Genomic DNA, 13,019 nt, shown 5'->3' with positions numbered 1-13,019 from the left:
GGACTTATGTGCACATGTATGAGTCTCTTGAAATGCTGGCGGTTCGACATTTGAAAAGCCTGAGCGTCAACTTTCTAGGTCATCTGCAGAATGCATCGGCATGGCTGCAGCAGGTATCTATGTTTAGAGCATTGTCTAGATATTGCACTGGTGCGTCAAGGGCTTTCGGTCGTAAGAGGATACTGGACGGTGGAGGGGAGCAGGGAGGGCCCCTGTCACATTTTGACCGAAACGCTGTTCAGTGGAGAACTGTGTCCAGAATGTTGCTCGTAATGAGAGAGAAAGGCTTTCTCAACATTGCACATCGCGGTTCTGAGTGGCTCACCAACGTTTTTTCCAGCCCTCCCCAACGAATGAATATAGTTGAGGACCAAAACAGGTTGCTGCAGGTTGCAGAGCTGGGAAGGATGACTACCAAGCTGCACTCTTCTGTAATATTTCCTGATGTGTTCGGTGGACTGTCTGAAGAGGATGTGGTCATCCACTTTTCAGGGAAGCGTTTCAAAAAGTGGACTAGATCACGTGCAGTTACGAGACCATCTAAGTCTATGTCAAAGAACGGTGGTGTGGTCACAATTACTGGCTCAGGAGGTGACGTCACTCTGACTGCCAGCGTCACAGATGGACCGAGTCGCATAAAAAGACTTAAGGGCAAACATTCGTTCATTGCTGTTATGGTTGAAAGAAGGAGAAAGATGGCGAGAGCTAAGGACGCGCTGTACGCAGACGAAAGAAAGGCGATAAATTCCGGGAACAGGGAGTACTTAAAGGAAGTTATGGCGCGATGGGACGCCCTTCATGATCGGAGACACCTTGTTTCAACTTTTGCTGACTGTTTCGTGGACCTGAACGGCCAGTTTAACCATCCAGTCAAATCAAGGTTCCTAAAGTATACAATAAGGAACAACAGAGACGTTCTGTACTCTTTTAACAAAATATCCTTCGACAGTGGTACGAGCTCTCCAGTGTCGCGAAGTATGTTTGGTTCGTCGCTAACACCTTACTACTCTGTTCAACTAGACGTTATGAATTCTCTCCACTTCAGAGGGAACAATGCAGGTGGGGGTACGTCCCTGCAAAGTGTTGTCATTGGTAAGATGATATCAATTATGAGACCATACTTGACAGGTGCAGCTTCAAAACACCTACGACAGGTTCACCTTCAAATTGATGACCCAAGCAAAGTTATAGTGCATAAGAAATCAGAGCAAACTCGGCGGGACGAAAACAGGTCCAGAGGTACTCCCCAAGAGAGTGAGGTGGATCAGGAAACCACTTGTAGGCGGCTACAGTTCGACGATGAACTTACTGTCCCGTGGAGCTCCCTCCTGAACAACCGAGATGAAAAAGACGAGCTTGCATCTCTGCATTTGCATTGTGCAGCGGTAGCATCTTTTGAGTTGCTGAAACATTTACAGCATAACTTTTGCATATTCCTCCATGGAGGTATGTTTGCAGTACCAACAGAATTTACAAACTGTACTCCGAAAGATTTAACACCGCATAGGGACAGTAACGATGCTGAATCCATGTTAACTCAAGGATGTATTGTCCTCAAGAGAGAGAAGGAGAATGGCAATAGTGATAGTAACTTGTTTCAGATTCCTCGCGATCGTTGCCTTGTTTTCGAGACGAGAGGAGGTGCATACATCGGTCAACATGAAATGAAACATAGTGAGTCTGAGACTAGATTTGTAGCTACGTACACTTCTTACATTGCCGGACCATTCCAGGAATTTAAGAGGCAGTTTGGTGTAATGGAACCCAATAGAAGAACATACCACGTGGAAAGAGTACCAAGGGATATACGAAGCACAAGTCTGATTTCAGGGTCTTTAATACTATCAGACGATACAGACGTGTTCATAATTCTACTGTGCTCCGAAGTTATGCACTCACAAGGAATCGTTCATGTTTTGAACGACACCTTTCATAGTGTTGATGATGCAATCTCCGCTTTATGTTCTATACAAAGCAGTGGTAAGACTGTAGCTATGCTGTACTGTATGGCTGGCTGTGATTTTACACCCTCTTTCTTTGGCATGAGTCATGAAGTCTTTGTGCTTGTGTTGGCCATTTTCAGGAAACATCTGCTTAATGTAGAGCCGCCAGAGACTGGCATCAACAAGACAACTATTGAAACATTTGAAACGTTCATATGTATATTGTATCTATTCAAGCATGGCAAAGAACGACTGCTTTCTAAAACGCATACGAGACAATTTCTCACTGAAGCAACTTACCAACTACAGAAGGGACTTCTAGAACAGAAAGAATTCTCAGCCTTTAAGAAGAGCATCTTCACTTCAACACATGAAGTCGGGTCACATCTATGGAAGATTGACGTACGTAACTTCGTTTCTGATAATGCAAAAAGCATTAATGAGCTAGTACCTCACGTACAACACCTAGAACTCCAGATAAGGAGGTCATTTTTCGTTGTATACAAGTATTGGGGAAGGGCACACTGCATGGATGCTTCACATGAAACAATAGGCGGCTGTGCACCTGAGAATGGCTATCATGAAGATGGCTCAATACTGCTCGAAGCAAACGAACACCTCAGACAAATTGAAGGTCTAATAAGACAAGTGACGTCCTCCTGCAAATGCAAGGGAGACTGTTCTACTCGTCGATGTTCATGTGTGAGAGAGGCAAGAAAGTGCATTGGGTGCGACTGCAACGAAGTAGTCTGCACCAACCACTTTCCCGATACTTCAGAACATGAAGGTGCAGTTAACTCAGCACCGGCGGAATTCATACCCCCTAGCAACCATCAGCTGCTAGTAGAATCAAAACCCTTGGTATCTACCGTTGTACTGAGCAGCAGCGATTCAGAGGATCAAAATGACAATAACTCTGTGCACACTATTGAAAGTACGTCCACAATTGACATGGAACCTGACGACATAGAACCTTTACTTTCAAATGTATAGAAAGCAGTAAAACTTGGTGTATCATGTACTTACTTTCTCCAAGCGATTGACACACACTGTAGACAATGAGAATTAAGTACTCCGAAGCTCTGTCAATAAACCATCTATGCCCTCTTCTCCCCGTAGTTCCATAGGGAAAGCCCTTAAAAACTCTTCGCTGTGCAATACTGCACGTTCTGGGCAGAGAAGAGTGTCATCAATCCACGCTTGATAAACATCTTCAATATTCAAAGGTGCTTTGTTTTTAAGTAGATAAGGCCTGTTGCACCACACAAAAAGGCCGATGTACTGGTGTAAGTGCGGTTTCGGCTTTAAATAGTGCTGTGTGAGCAACACATTTTCATTTCTGAACGGTAGACATCCCGGTGGAATAGATGCCAGAAGATGCGCTTCTGACGTAAGTAGCTGAACTCGCTTTAGCAGTTCAGAACCCTTTCCGATAGGCAAAAGTACACAGCGACAGTACGGACTTTCCTTTTGAACGCCCTTTTCAAACTTGGTAAACAGGTCTTCTAAAAGCACGTTGTTGAAGGGTGGATTTCCAGCACCACCTTCTATGCTGTCCTCAACATAGTTTCAACTTCTTAGAGAACCAAGTTCCAAATCCCCCCAGGTCTAAACTACAGTAGTCTCGAAGAACACCACTTTCGTTAAATGAGTCCGCAAATAGTTCCGTGCTAACGAAACTGGTAATTGACCACAGCGTGTATAATGTCCGAGAGGCAATCCAGCTGGCGTGAAAGTCATTACGTGAGTGTTTGCGAGCTAATGATCTTTGAATGCAGGCAAGAAACGTATTACAGCGTTCACCGGGCATCTGTATCTTCTCTATGCTTGCTGCCTGTTCACAGGCAGTCGTTGAATTCCATGAGCGGTCTAAAACGTTGACAGTCTTATAACGATGCCATAATCGAATCGAAAGTGCACGCGAAAGTAAAAAAACTTGACTCTTTGCTCGCTTGAAGTTATTAACATGAACCTTATAGGTAGGTTCGAAGACCTTTGCGGCCTCTAAGGTGCATGTGAATGATCTTAACGTCATGAATGCTCTCCGAATCCTGTAGAAACGCATTTCTGTCAACATCCATTGTTTGGGGAGGTGCAGAGCGTTACTGGTACTAGCGACACCCACAGTCACGGCAATAGAACTAATTATGATTGCATGGACTTGGCAATTGACTTCTTGGTGGGGGTTGAATGCAAAGTATGAAGATTGAGATGTTCAAAACGCGCGACAAAGCCGAGAAGGGTGGAGTGTGGCCTTGAACACAGGTTTGACCTCGAAAGGCACCCCAGCTGGAAGGAATATTTCTATTTTCGTAGAGAGCACCTTTTTGTCAAGCGTCACACAAGAAATGTAACGATAAGGCAGAGTATTTCAATCGTGAGGTCAGCACACATATCACGGGAGGCCTCCACTTTCCTCAGGTGACCGTTGAAAACCTCTTGCGCCAAAACGGAAGCGAGCATTACTTCGAACAGTTATCTAAAATTTGCTTATTTGCTATGGGATTGACCGAGGGTTCGAAATCATCCTGCCAGGGCCGTTTTGCGGATAATCTATCCCATTTAGGTGGCTGATCACCGACTGCACAGTGAATAGTCTGCGTGACACTATATCCTCCATAACACTATTTTCATTGCCACACATTTTAGTATCACGCATACTATTAATTAAAGTACACCATTATAGTGTAGGGGCAGATGAGATCAAAAATTCTACACGTGTACCCATCCCCTGCCCTTTCATGTCACCCGAGCTGCAGAAAGCTCTTGCTCGCGCACGCCGTACCAGTCCGTCCGCTTTGAAAAATTCGGAATTTGTAGTTTTCAGAGTTGGGTATGATCCCACATATCACAAAATTTACGCAACAAAAACCCCCGTCACCGTCTCAATATCCATCTTTTTCAGTCCTATGTACCGCTCTAACTTTGTCAGACTCTCTCTCAACCTCAGTCTGCGTCTACCCGCCCGCATTCTTCTCTCCTCCCTTTACCGTGTTACAAAACTATGCGCCAAATTTAAGACCTGAAATCCATCAGAGCGACCTTCGGCAATGGCTTGCCAATTAAGGCCTGTTACAGCCGACCCTTTTCCGGTATCTGAAAATCATTCTTGCGACGCTTGTGGGCAGAATTCGAAGAAAAGACCTACCGAGACTGTTATCCTAACCGAGAAACAGCTCCAGGAGCGAGCGAATGTAGATACATCGCCACTCCAAAACTCATTTCTTGAATTATCGGGGAAGAGCATTCTGTTGTGTTCCGATTGTCGATCTTCAAGTCACGGTTGGAGGGTCATATGTGATCCTAGAAGGTATGGGACGAAATGGCGCTCTGCCCTAGAATCTTAGAAGCGGAGAACGTCTCCAAGTCAAATACGAAAAACATTGGAGTGCTACATTCGTCAATGCCTCGAATCCATGCATACACAAGCGTCTGCGCCTCACCTAAACCTATCAAAACGAAATCTTCCCCTCATTCAATTACTTCTGTACACACATGAATCGCAAGAACGTTTTTGTGTCGATCTAAGCAGGCGTTCTGGAATAACCATTTCTGACGCTCGGTTTCTGCTATTTAGACTTCCAGAAGCACATTTTTGTTACTTGCATCACAACCAAACACGGCAATCAAAAGATTTCGCGTCTGAGATAGAGCCAAGAAAACGAAAATGAATCAACCCACGCAGCTGTAGCAGGTCTTGCTGAGAAAAGCATTATACATTTGTTGGCACCGGACACGGCAGAAAACGATCTAGCAGAAATACTCAGCATGTTGGACTAATGATAATTGACGAGAATTAATAAACTGAAACAAACTAGACGTCGCACAGGTTCTACTTACACATCGCATATTTCATAAACAAGTCCAACTTATTACAAGCTTGTCGAAGAGAAGGTGGAAATGCTATCTGCATTGCCTCAACGTTCACTTTAACTTGTGATGGATTGCGACACGCAGCTGCAACCCAATGTAGATACAGAAGCTCTACATCCTTCGGAGGAGGATATCTCTCCATATACGAACGATTACGACATATAAATAGACCCAGCTCCTGAAAACCGTGATACACTTTCAAAGCCCTAGAGGTAAAGTAGCCTTCCTGCTTTCTAAATGAAAGAGAACCGTGGGGGATTCTCACGAGCATAATTCCTTGTGAAGATAGTCCGGAAGTCCTGTCAACCACTCCGTACCTTTCTGATAGTGGCGACAAAACACAACGGCAATACGGGGAGCTTCCTCTAGCACCGTTGTCAAATTGCGTTACCATTCTTTGGAGAAACGTCCTCTCGAATGGAGGATTTCCACCTGCACCCTCAAACCTTCCTTCAATATCTTTCCAAGCACCCAGCGACCCAAACACATGATCATCGTATTCTTGACTACAGTAAACAGGCATTACTCCACTTTCACTGAGAGCGTCTGCAAACAGATCCACAGTAATGCATGAGGTGAGTACCCAGAGTGAATAAAGGGATAGCGTCACTGTTTTCGATGCAGAGCTAAACCTTGAAATGAACTTTCTGCACATTGTCTCGCATAGTGTCTGTAAGAATTTGTAATCCCCAATGCCTGGAAATACATCACTGACAGTCTTTGCAGAGAGAAAGAATTCCCTACTGACCACTGAATGGGTCCGTTCCTCTTCCCCTCTTATCGCAACGATCTTCAAATATCTCCAATACAGTCTCAAGGCAAGATCTCTCCTCACCACAATTTTTTGAATGATAGATCGCGTCGGTAGATTTTCGTTCCGAGAGATGACATACGCTAGGCAGCCTCTCCCTCGACAGCAATTTTTGTGAAGTTGTAGAACAGATAAAGTATATCCCGGCACAGAAACATCCCCCACCAAATCACGCCAAATACTGTCAGAACAACCCAACGAGGAACATCCCATAACTTTTTTCTCGGAAGAGTGTAGTATAATCACCCCCAACGACGAGGGGGGTGAGTACTGACAGTTCGGAAAGACCCCGATCGGCGGGAAGATAAAAGCACGGCCCGCCCACGGTACCGAGCACGGGCTCGAGGTAGCGGTGGTAGAGCGGGATCGGGGAGGACGCGCGCACGCGGGAGCGGTTCTGCGCCTCGACACCCCAGAGCGGTACTGGGTGACGATCCAGTACCGACGGGCGGAGGCCGAGCAGACTCGTGGGCGTGCTACGCGCGTCCTCAACCCGCGCACGGTGCGACTCCTAGGTAAAACGGACGGAAGTACCTAAAAGTAAGCGGGCGGACCAAGGTGGAGGATCCTTGACAAGTCCGTGCTTGTCGTCCTCCACCGCCGGCGGTCCGCTCATATTTAATGTACATTGTAGTCTATCATAACTCTACAGTAGTGCCGGTCTACCGACACTGTAACGCTGTCAGCCGGCGGGGCTGACAGTCCACGTGTAGTACGCGTCCCGTACACGTGGAGGACACGTGTGTGCGCGCATGGCTGTAAGGCTCGTTGCCTTACTGTCCCTGATTCAATCCTAATCTAATTTCCGTTTGGGTTTATACCACATCACGCCCCCCTCAAGAGTGAACGTCCGCGTTCACTCCTGAGGCTTGTAGAACCTGTCCGTCCCACTCCCTGAACCCCGAGCAGATCCGGCCTGGTATACGAATTCCCTCCCCCTTGCGCACTGTCCCACTCCGTCCTTGACAGCTCCATTTGGTTGTCACCTCTCCCGTCACCGCCCGTGTCAGCATGGCCGACCCGCGGTCTATTTCTCTCCCGCAGTCACCCCCGGGCGTCGTGAAGCCAACGATGGCGGAGGCGGTGGTCGTCGAGACCCCGCCGACGGGCGGGCTCGGACTCCCAGGTGCGTCATCCGGACCGCGAGAGGGTGGCGTCGTCCTGGCCCAAGCGGGCCCGCTCCCTCCGCCGGGTTTCCAGAAGTCCCGCTCGCGTTTCTTCGAGTCCGTTCGTTGCTTCTAATTCCTCTTTGTCATCGGCGTGACACAGCACGCCCGCCCGTGCTTTCCTCAAAGCGGAGGAGGAAGGGGCGATGACAGATCGCGTCCCCCTCGTCCCTCTTCGCCATCCGGTAGCGAAGGCAGGGGCGCGCGAGAGCTCGTATTCTCCTTGAGGCCTCTCGGCATCGGTGGCGAGGGCCCAGCGCGCAACGAACGCTCTTATCCATCCCGTCCCTCGCCACTCGGAGCGAGGGCGCGCGGCGCAGCGAACGTCTGTCTTCACGTCCCGCCCCTCCGTCGTCCGGGGCGGAGCACAGCGCGTTGTCTTCGTCTCGCGCGTCCCTCGCCATTCGGGGCGAGGGCGCGCGCGGCGGTCGTCCTTCTTGAGGCCTCTCGCCGTCGGCGGCGAGGGCGTGCGCGGCGGGGTCTGTCTTAGGTTTCGCGCCCCTCGCTGCCCGGTCGCGGGTGCGCAGTGTGCGGACATCGTTTTGTCCCTCGGGCGTCCCTCGCCACTCGGGGCGAGGGCGCGGGGAGCGGCGCACTCCCTTGTTAATCGCTGCTTGCCGTCGGCGGCGAGCGCTCCGCGTTCGACATTCGTCCTTTCGACGGCGCCCTTCGCCATTCGGGGCGAGGGCGCAGCGTATGACGGCTGTTCTTATCTGCCACGACCTTCGCCATTCGGGGCGAGAGCGCGGGGTGCAGCGCGCGTTCTTAGTCTCGCGGGTCCCTCGCCGTTCGGGGCGGGCGCGCCGGCGCCGTCGGCTTCCGCCGCACGGTTTGCAGCGTTATACCGGCGCGAGCGGGGGCGCTCCGGGGCCTGTGCCCGGGCGGTGGCGGTCGGTACCGCCCCCCCGTCGTACTGTAGACTTGCCGGCCTTAGCTGTCGGTGGCGAGGGCGCAGCGCGCGACGACGCGCGACCCTGTCGTTGTGTAGACTTGTCGGCCCTCGCCGTCCGTGGCGAAGGTGCGGCGCGCGACGAGGCGTGACGACGGTCGTTATCCTTGGCGGCCCTCGCCACCGATGGCGAGGGCGCGGCGCGCAACGACGCGCGACGCATGCAATTCTCCTTGGCCCCCTCGCCGTTGACGGCGAGGGCTCGTAGGGCAGCGCGGTTGCGTGTCATTCCCGTCGCGTGAAGTATCCGGCACGCGGCCCCACTCCGCGCTGCGGTGCAGCGGTGTAGGAGGCGTACAGTGCGTTGCCTCACCACAAATCGAAAAAATCATCAAGTCCATTTCTACTTCGGCGTTCCAAGTCTTGACTCTACCTGGCCCAGTGGCAGCAATTGTTTATGACGAGTTACCAGGCCTGGTAGGGGAACGTTTCCTTGCGCGCGCATTTGCATGCGACGCAGAATGTGTGCCCCTCTCTCCGTCCTTCCCATTCCTGGGCCGATTCCATCGTCTCGCAAATGAGTTCACTGCTTGCTCCGAGGATCTTGACATCTGAATGCAAATTAAAAGTCCCTTACCTGCATTTAAGTAGCGCTTGCACGATTTTTCCGACTGCCACCGTCCTTTATACATAACGTGGGAGAAGGGGGACCCCGACAACCAATCACAAGTAGCTCCCCCGTGTCTGAGTGAGTGCAAGGTAAATCCAACGTGGTCCAGGTTGAAGAAGGCGAGCGTTTGGCGGAGCCGCCGTGAGAATTTGCTGTAAGTGAGGCCAGGAAACAAGGGTTCGGAAGAATTCAGAGACTGACGTTTCCGGATCCATTTCTTGAGCTTACAGAGGAGTAAGGCATCGTCGAGGGGGGTGAATTGGTTTTGACCTGTCTTGGCATCGCGTATCAGGCAACCGGCCAGGGGCGTTTCCGAGAATGCCGTAAGACGTGGGTCATGGGGAAAGCAGATGTCTTGACATCGAAGTGCGCATATCTCGTTGGCGCGCAAGTAGCCATGGAATCCAAGAGCAAAAGCAAACACGGCTTCCTTGTCCCCCTGTTCCCAGTAGTAGCGACACATTGCATGTACGACTTGTCGAGGAAACGGCGGGGGGGATTTGGGAGGCTGCTGTCTTTTCCAACCGTGCGATGCCTGCCGCGCACATTGCAGCTGCTGTGAGGTTTCTGGCATAAAGAACTCGATACCGTAGAGAGTATACAGGAATTTCTGATGTTGCCCACGCTTCGGATTGGCGGTGAACAGTTGGCAACCGTACTCAGCAAGGCGTCGGTCGAGCTCCGTAACTGACTCGCAGGACGGATAGTGCTCCTCGAGCCAGTGAGCGAAACGCAATGTAGCCCCTTTATAGTCCCTGACTGTGTTTTCTTTCTTCTCGGCTTTCCTCAGGAAGTTAATTGCGCTTACCTCGTCTCGTAGGAGCAGGTGAGCTGGCCGCGCAAGGGGCTCGCATCTTGACGGACCGCGACGGGGCATCGGCGGGGTTGAGGTTGGAAGGGACCCAGTAAAGAAGAAGCGCAACGTCACCAAGGATTGTTTCGGCGGCGAGTCGACGGCAGAGGCGATTAAGAGAGCGAGATGAGGACCGCCCCTTTCCCAAGGCACCAACCACAGCAATATTGTCGATCAGAAGAGGAATCTTCGCCCCTCTGGTCTGGGGGGAGCGCTGCATGTGCCTGACAGCCAGTAGTGCCGCCTCCAGCTCCAACAAATTTATGTGCTGCGTGCGGAGCCGCCAACCCGTGCTAATCGCAATCTTGAAAGCTGCACGATCGAAGGCACGGCAAAAACGAGATGAAACTTGAAGGGAATTCTTGCGAGAGTCTAACGAGAGTGCTGTGAGCGCGAACTCTTTGTCTTCGCGGGAGAGCTCCTGCAATGTGGAGTACCATCCTTTGCGTACCCTTGTCTCGTCAATGTTTTCCAAAAACTGTCCACGTTCCCGACCCTTCATGTCAGCATAGACGACTCCCCCACCGGTTGGACACGCATCGGATGCATAAATTCGCGGGCTGAGTGGTCGTCGAAGGTCGCAATACATGAGAGGGAAGAGATCCAAACACATTTCCAGCTCATTGCGTTGCTGTTTGGACAATATCGTGACTTTGTTTGGATTCGAAAGCAATGTGAGAGAGTATACACTGCTGAATATCGAGAGCAGGCCTCGTCTGAGCAAGCAAGCACAGGTCCAGGAGCCCAAGAGCACCTTCATTTGATGTGGAGAAGCTTTGTTACTCTGCAGTATGGCCTCGGTCCGAATCTTCAGTCTCCGGGCCATAGAGGGCTTTACAGTAAGGACTCCTTCAGGCCACCACCACAAACCCAGTGCCTCACCTGGTCTGTGCTCTTCAGCCCACATAGTCTTGCTCGTTTTCACCGGTAGCTTGGCCAAGTGGAGCTCTTGCATGACGAGACGTGCGGCACAATTTACTCCATCCTTGCTGGTCCCAACGATAGTCAAATCGTCAATATACGCCAAGGGCCTCCCTTCGCCCCCCCTAAGGTACATATCTTTCGTCTCCCGCGTCAGTGGGGGGTACTGCAAGCGGGATCTTCGTAGTATGGACAAGGAGGCTGCCTGTGCCAAGTGAACGGCGAAACTCGCGCCCATCGGAATGCATTGGAGGCAGGGCACAACGTACTCTGTCCGGGCAGAGCTACTGACCTGGCTTGACCGAATCCTGGGAAGTCCCAGAAACGGTACGAGAAAATCCGGGGCCTTGAGACGGTTATAATATTGTCATATGTCGCAGCCCGAGAGGTAGAGACGTTCACCGGGTGGTAGGTATAGGTCAGCAAGAAGATCGGGGGTCGGCAACTCCACATAACTGGCCTCGGGTCGAAACAAGGGGTTGGACCGGTTCCCGCCCCAAATAAGTCGCTGGCTAACCCCAATTTCCTTCCACACACCAAACAGGGAATTCTCTATTACGTCATCTCGAGGCTCAAGGTAGACAATCATGTTACTTTCAGCCATGCGGTGCAACAGCTTAGGGTAGTGCCCGGCCTTTACACCAAGGTGCACGCGGCTACTCTTTAAGCTAGCACGCGAAGGCCAATCATTCTTAGGTTGAATCAAATACTCACGTGTAAGTAGGTAATGATCTTCGGGAGCAAGTATCTCCCTTAGATCAGCAGTAACGGCTTGTGAGGGGCCAGGGATCGCCACAAGTTCCCAATCCAACTTGCAGTAGTCGCCCCTGTCCTGCCCCACGAAATATCCAGAAACAAGCTCGGCATCCGCGTCTACCGAAACGCCGCCTCTATCAAGAGCTACAGTACGGATTACTGCCTCCCGTATGTGAGCTCTCCCCAACAGTTCACCCATTTCGCGGTTCGGGACGTTATCTTGGGTGGCCGTTGGGGAAATGCCGGTCTCTAGCCACTTCATAGCAGCAGCGAGGCGCGTGCCTGTCGTCGCCCCATTGCTCCAGTCACGAAATGGTAAGAAAGACCTGGGGGCCAAGTCAGTACTCTCCTTTATAGGAGCTCTGCCGTAGCCGGCAGTGCCCCCCCTCCGATCCCCATGAAGCTGAGTTGTTTTTCGTAGAAGGCTCCTCGCTCCTTTCGGTCCATTGTCAGTGCTCTCTCGATTACCAGAAGGCGACGAACCAATCGCTCGACCCCAGCGAGATAGACTACTATCCTTGGATGGCACTCGTCTAACAGAGACGCGAGAACCATTCCCACTACCATGATCTCGCGGGCCAGGTACCCGTCTGCATTGTCCCGTTCCACTGGACCTGCCTTTGACTGAAGCTTCTCCACCCAGGGGATGATCGACCCGTGGGTCAGCCATCTGCGAATCTCCATCGGTGCCCGGCGTGTGGCTGGGGGGAAAGAGAGCTGGGTTTCGATACGGTACTCCGGGCGGACGATGTAGACGGGGGCCTCTTGCAACTGACTGAGGCACTTGGACGGATCCTCGTCGAGTCCGTTCGCGCGACAAAGCAGCGAGGTTAGCATCTGATTCGCTTTGAAGTAGCGGAACAGTAAGCGGAGCTCCTTTACAGTTGTCACCTCGACTTGAAGTGGGTCGAAGAGAACCTCGAAGTCCCTGCCTCCTTGTACTAGGACCTGCGCCATGCGCTTTGGGAGGCCGCGAAACCCCAGATGGAGACCGGATACATTGCGACGCGATTTCATCTCGGAGACTCGGTGCGAATCATCCTCAGAGTCTGAACTATCAGAAGAAATGTCACCTTCAGACTCTTCAGAAGAGCTATCAGAGCTTACCAGCGGGATCTTCTTCGCGAAGAAGATCCC

The sequence above is a fragment of the Chondrus crispus genome, genomic scaffold (genome assembly GCF_000350225.1).
Source record: "Chondrus crispus Stackhouse genomic scaffold, scaffold_48, whole genome shotgun sequence".
In the NCBI taxonomy this organism is placed as follows: Eukaryota; Rhodophyta; class Florideophyceae; order Gigartinales; family Gigartinaceae; genus Chondrus; species Chondrus crispus.
This window is presented reverse-complemented; position numbering follows the sequence as displayed.